The 7,515-nt window shown below is 32.8% G+C and overlaps 1 pseudogene; it reads right to left on the reverse strand.

The window, feature by feature from the left end:
* Positions 1-534: 534 nt before the first annotated feature.
* LOC121797326 lies at positions 535-2,602 on the reverse strand (annotated as a pseudogene).
* Positions 2,603-7,515: the final 4,913 nt, after the last annotated feature.

The following is a 7,515-nucleotide window of genomic DNA, read 5'->3' on the forward strand; positions in this document are numbered from 1 at the left end:
TGTGAGAGAGAGACTGAAAAAAGTTAGTAAATGAGGTTGCAAGAATATGCAGGGCATTTCATCGATGGTGCATGATCTGTTTAAGTCTTAGCTTGAACAAAATCAATGACTCAACTACTACTACTATTTTGCAAGCCCACCATTTCCCTCTCCCAAACTAAGGAAGCTTCTTCACTGAACAATAGAGAAAAGATAAAGGAAAATAACAGTAACAAAGATGGCATATATCACACAATTCACATGGTAAAGTTACAATCTCTACCATCAATCACGCCATTTCTACTCGATCTTTTCCACTAAACAGAGCAAGGCAACAAGCACACTAGCCATCAATATTTACTTGGAAAACAGAGAACTTGATTCAAACTTCGCATCATGCATTGGTCCAAAGCAAGAACTTAATGTAACAAAAGTAATGGAAATTGGAAAATCAACCATGATCATGTACAAGTTCATTTTTCTCATGCTCAGTGATAGAACTCAATCTGATGAATCCCATTGTGCAAACCAACTTAAACCCAGGAGCTCAAAACAAGATCACAAAAAAGCACAACTATTGATATTTGAACTATTGGAATTTTCTTTGAAGGGGTAGTAGTAAATACATATATGGATATGAAATGCAACTAAAACCTAGAGAGAAAAGAAACGAACAAAGAACCAAATAACACCACAGAAACCTCATTCATTCGCAGATACATAAATTTTGCAAATGGGGAGTGGGAGATATACCTATTACCAGTCACCACCATTGATGCACTAGAACTCCATTTTTCCTTAGAGAGGTGAACAAATCCAAGCACTGTCGATACGTTCTCTCATACTTCGCAGACCTTTCCCCAGGGCAGCATTTTTGCCAACGGTTATAATGGCATTCAAGAAACAGTTCATCAATCAAGCAAATCGCTCCAGTTTTAAACAACCTTGGAATCAATTCAAATTCAGTCCCTTCAACATCCATCTTTATCACCACATAGTCACTCTCTGTCACACTATGCTTCAACCAATCAGCAAAATCGAACCCCTGAATCTGATCAACATTGCCAGATGATGTAGAACCGCCTGAGGTCTGAACCGGCTGAATCCTGCCCATCCCTCTACCTTTCTCGACCGTTGATCTCAAAAAACAAGGACTCGTTCCTCACCCACGCTGCATAAGGCAGCAACGTGACGCCTTTCTTGAGCTTGTAGTCACCATGGAAAGTCTTGTCTGCTTCAATGGCGTATATCTCAAATGTCTTGTTCTGCTTAGGGTATTGCTTCTTAAACCAGCTCACGATGCTCGAACCGTAGCTTCGAGCTCCAACATCAACATAAACATATCGTGGCTTGAAACTGAGATCAACCATTGATGCCAAATACTTGATCTTCTGTGCATTCCTCTTGAGAGTGATCCAAGGCTTTAATGGTTCTTCCTCAATCAATGCCTCTGCTTTCTTGATCAAATCCTTCTTATAACTTGGCACACTGCATTTCTCAGCCGAAACACCTCTAGACTTTTTCTCCATAAATTCTTCTTGTCCACCAAATTTTTGCAGAACAACTTCTCGAATAAATGGCAATTTGTAATTCAATCCATCAATGTCCCTACTCCTTACCAATTTACAAGAATTAAACAAACCGAGTAATGATTCAAAGCTGTAAGTATCATTTGCCAACGTGTGGACGACCAGAAACCCATCGGGCCTCATCGTCCGCTGAGTCTCAGCTGCGAAATCGGCCAGCTTCGTCGATTTCTCCACCGCGCCTCCGCCACAAAACACAAAATCAAATATGGAATCACTGAACGGCTGCTTTAAACCTTGACCTGGAACCACCAGCGGCTTGAACCCCTTCCTCGAAATGCCAATTGAATCCTCCACCCCCAATTCCCTCAGCGCGAACACATCGGCTCCGGTCGGCGTGTCGACGCATAGGGTTTTGAAATTGGGGCTCAGAACAGCCTCGGACATCAGATCCTGAAAAACCGACGAGTAAAACTGCACCGATTTCTGGAAACCGCCCGTCGCCCATAGATCGGGAATTTTCTTCTGCTTCGAAATAGCTCCTGATTTGGTCACCACCTCGCCGACGTCGATATTAGCCGGCAAGGCGAAGAAGCAGAAATCGGCGACGTCGCATGATTCGCCGCGGATGGTTACCACGTATGCAGATCGGAGAGCAATCACAAACACGCAGAAAAGAAACAGCCGCACTAGAATATTCCTCAGGAAGCTCGGCTTCCCAAAATTCGGCTCCATTAACCAAAAAATCACCCCCAAAATTAATAATAATAAAAAATCAATCAATCGAATTGTACAGCTAGCGGCAGCAGAAGCGAGCGGAAGTGTGGTTAGCACCAACGAGGAAGCGGGCACTAGGGTAGGAAAATGATAATTTTGAAGAAGGAGGGGCGAAATGGGAAATCATGGTGCTTACTTGCACGAATTGATTGAACTTATTCGCATAGTAGTAGTATAATTCTACTGCGATTGCAGGGATTATCGAAGAGATTGTTTTGCTGTGTGTAAATGGAATATTTGGTGCGTGTTTTGTGTGAGAAAGGAAAAGAAAGAAAGAAGAAGAAGACGAGGGCGGTGGGTGACTGGATGAACCGGTTGACTATGCGTGTGAACAGGTTCGTAAACTGTTTCCACTACAAGTTAAGCCAATTGAACGAAAAAGAAATTGACAGCGTCCACAACCGTGCTCTTACCAGCGGCACGGTTATGGGCCCGACCCCACTTTTTCTATCTGCTCTCTAGCAAGAGCACAACACCCACAGATGTGCTCTTCCACAAGGACGAGCACAATTAATTTAAAATTCAATTACACAAAAATATTTTCATAATACTAAAATTCATTAAAAAACCACAATAAATATTACAAATTACAAATTACAACATTTCCTAGGCTCCGGTGTCCACCCGTATCGCCCATCGGAGGCACCTTGCTCGTCGACCGGGTATGGCCGGTAGCTACCCGGAACGCCCGAATCTTGGGTGAGAGGAGGGGCCGAATAGTCCGTTTCCGGACTAGGAAACGGTTGTGAACCGAACCATTCGGGGTTCCAACCGTGGGAGCCCGTAGGGTTATCGTCTTGGCCGGACATAGTGATGTTGTAGGGTATGAGAGAATGAAGATGAAAATGGATATGAGAGATTGAAGATGAAAATGGATATGAGAGAATGAAGATGATAATTGTGTAGTTTGATGTGAATTTTTGAGAGTGAAATTCGGGGTATTTATATATGAAAGTGTGTACTTTTGGGGTAAAAAAATTAATAAGTGAAAAAACGGTTATAAACGGATATATTTTTTTTGGGAAGTGAAATTTTTTTTTATTTTTTATCGGTTTTTTTAATTAAAAACCGATTTTTTAATTAAAAAAAATTAAACACAACGGCTATGCCGTTGACGAATCCCAGCGCGCCACGTCAGCTGCTCGCTGGCACAGCGCCGTGCCAGCGGTGCGAGCGCAGCGGCGGCGGGTAGCGTCCGTGCCAGCGGTGCGGACGGCCGTGGCGACGGACGCTACTGTTGTAGATGCTCTGATGTTAATTAATAAGGACTGATGGAGTATGACAAAATCCCAAATATAAAATATAAAAACTCCAATTTATGATAAACAAAAATTATACTATAAAATGCTGATGATCATTTAGCCTCGTAATACATTTATAAGAGAATTTGTAGGAGTATTTCATTAAAGGGAAATGCTATCCAGCCACATTATGATTGCCCATAAAATTACATTTTAGTAAATTTAGATGCTATACATATTAATAATTCAAATATCTCATTTAATGCCCTAATAACTTTACACTATTACCCTTTTTATTTAACCTTTGTTTTTTTACTTTCTCTTCTGTAATCCAATTTTAACATTTCCTTTTTAGATTTATTATTTTTTTAATTTTTTTCTGTAATTATTTTACACTGATTTTTTAATTTATGATTAAACTTTAATTTTTTTTAAAAAAATCTTTTACTGTTATGCGATACTAAAGTTGAAGTCAATAATAATTTATAAGTTGTGATACTATATATTATCATATTATATTTTAATATTATCAATTTATATTAAAATATAAAGTGTATTTTAATATAATTTCATAAATCAGTATACTAATTATTTTTTTAAACTAAGTATGATAATTAGTTCCAACTTTTATTATAAAAATTTCAAAGTAAAATCTTAATATAGAGTAATTTTTTTTGAAAAAAACATGAAATTCCTCATTCCTACCCCCCATCTCCCACTCTCTTAGAAAAATGAAAATCCTTCCCTTATTGCATTAGTATATTAATGTATAGCCTATAATATACTAATATATTTAAGAAATAAATGACAATATCAAAATATAACATTAATTATACATAATATTTTATAAAAGTAATATATTTTTCCAATAATAAGGTGTGATATAATCTAATAACCATAGCAATTAATATTATGATTGTTAACATGGATTACAATATGTGCTATATAATATTAAGAGTTACTTCATGTCCATGAATAGTAGTCATCTTTTTCCATTTTTGTCCGTCCGCGAATAGAAGTCCTGATTCATAATTACTATAAATGGTAAAGAGGTCTCACATTCCACTAACTCACTCCACTCACGGGTGTGTTATATTGCTAACTCATCCTTAAATTGCTAACTACAGCTAAATGATAGACACCGGATCATTAAATCAATGCACAAGATCATTAAGCCACGAGTATCAATACAATCTAAAAAAATATCAATTAAGGGTATTAATGTCAATTAACAAAAAATTAGTTATAACTAACTTTTAAAAAATATCCCAAAACTTTAAATGCATATAACTATCTTGATTTAAATTATTTTTTCACAACATATATCAAATTAAAAATAATTTTATAAGGATTCCAACGATATCCTACGTGCATATGTTTCGATGTCAAAATTTGATAATATTTTTGTGAATTTCATATAATTCGTGTAGCAGCTTGCGTCAATACAACTTGCAAAATATGTCAATATAATACATGGATAATGCCAATATGAAGTCGTATTTACGTTTTCATGTATTCGTGTTGACATATTTAATACACTATATTGACAGAATGTTTATCAACCCTAAATTTGGTAGTTATTCTTATCTTTTCAATATTAAAAAATAAAAAAAATGAAATTATACATGGAATTTATAGACCATTAGATCTCCAAACTTCTATGGTCTTAGATTAGTTGTAAGTAACAATTAAGGGGTGAGTTAACAATTGATCACACCCCATATTATTTAAAACTAATATATACAAAAGGGACATATATTCCACTAACTTTTTCCACTCACTTTTCTTAACATTTCTTAAAACTCGTGCCGAATAAGAATAGGACATGTACTATAGTACTCCCTTCGTCCCTTTGTAGTAGAGACATTTCTTTTTGGCACGAGATTTAAGAAAAGTTGTGTTAAGTGAGTTAAGTAAATGAATAATAAAGTAGAAAAGGTAAAAGGTAGATAGATGAAGAGAGAATAAAGTAAGAGAGAAGAAAATGTGTTGCTTTTTGCTAAAAAAAAGAAACGACTCAGCTATAATAGAACAACCAAAAAAGGAATACGACTCAACTACATAGGGACAGATGGAGTATAAGTTATAAGCTTAGTACTTTTAAAAATGAGCTGCTAGCCGATGATGATGATTGAATTACTTATAAAACTATGATTATTAAATTATAGTACTTGTATATGTCAAATTAATTAGTAATGTTTCAAAAAAAATACTTTAACTCTATATTTTACGGAGTATAATTTAAGGTTTTATTCTATTTTTGATTATTTTATTATAAATAATGATTATCTCACAATAATTTAAATTAACTTAATAAACTATATAATTACCACAACATTTTTTTATTAAAAATAAGAAAAACATAATATCATCATCAAATTTTATTTGAAGGGACTTTTACTGTACTTTGAATCAATACTTTATTCTTGGGCATACATGGGTTGATGGGTAGTTGTTACTTAATTACTTTGCCTATATGCAAAATTCAAAATTTTTTATCATGAAGATGTTGTAATTGTAATTCTAAATAAATCAATTGCAACAAACCATCTTAATGTTTAAATGGTGGCAAATGAATATTATACTTAATTAGTAAATTAAATTGATGAATAGTTCAGTAAATATAATTACCAATAAGAAAAAAATAGCTATAGTTTGTAATATTATATACGTACATTGTTATAATTTCCAATTATTATTGAATAAAAATAGCTATAAAAATAATGTACTAAAAATTATATTTTAATAAAAATTCAAGTAATTTTACAATCAATTGAAGTTTAGATGTATCAACTGGAAATATGATTATAAAAAAATTAGAAATTTGATTTAATTATAAATGAATTAATCAATTAAATACTCTACTGAATTTAGAGATTAACTGAAATCTATAATTCCTAAACTGAATCAAAGATGAATTGAAATCTTTATTCTTCAACTAAATCTGAAATCAATTGAAGCAGTAGTTGAATTTGAGATAAATTGAATTACTCAATCATCCAATTAAATTTAATACATAAATTAAAATTTTCAATTATCCAACTAAATCGAAGATATTTTGTACGAGTATCTAATAACGACCTAAATCCCAAATTATTTAATTAAATAAACATAGGATCAAATTTAAATTTTCATTTGAACTTAAGACAAGTTTAAGTCCACAATCACTCAAATATTAAAAATGGATTAAAATGCATTAGTTTATCATTAATAGCTTTTATCATTAGTTTATCATTAATAGCTTTTAACATATTCTTATTTTTATTGTTAGTAATAAATTATGTTACGATGCAATAATACTATTTACTGAAAATGGAATCAAACTATAAAATGGTTAATAAGTAAATTAATAATAAAAGAAATAAAACCGATGTATATATGAACTATAATAATTTAAAATATTTAAAGAATGCAACTACACAAGTGCTTTATATATATAAAAGGTATCTCCATATAGTACTACCATTCAAGTAAAAGGTACAATTGTCCTAATATGTTTGCTGTTTTTGAGGTGAATTAATTACACTAATTTTTTAAGTGTTAAATGTGGACTTACTTGACTGTATTTGATGAATTTATTAAGCTATCTATGATGTCAATTGTTGTAATTGTGGTGAGGTTTATTTTAAATATGAATGAATGATTGAGTATATATGTTAAATCGAGTTTTGGGAAGTATACTTAAATACTAGTACTAATCAACTTTGCATAATCGTTTATGGATAGAATTTTTAATACATATCAAACCTTAGCTTGCTTTTAACGGGGTAACAATGTGATAAGACCACAATGGTTTGTTAAAAAGAAAAGAATAATGTGACCAGTTAGCTTTTTAAGAATAATCTGATTATTTAGCTTTTATATATATGGTTCTCGTATATATTTAGCTCATTTGTAATTCTAAATATTCTTGTAATTATATATACAATAATCAATTATACAGAACATTATATGATTTCTTTTCCCTAAACATGTATTCAATCCTTCTAAGA

The sequence above is a fragment of the Salvia splendens genome, chromosome 3 (genome assembly GCF_004379255.2).
Source record: "Salvia splendens isolate huo1 chromosome 3, SspV2, whole genome shotgun sequence".
In the NCBI taxonomy this organism is placed as follows: domain Eukaryota; kingdom Viridiplantae; phylum Streptophyta; class Magnoliopsida; order Lamiales; family Lamiaceae; genus Salvia; species Salvia splendens.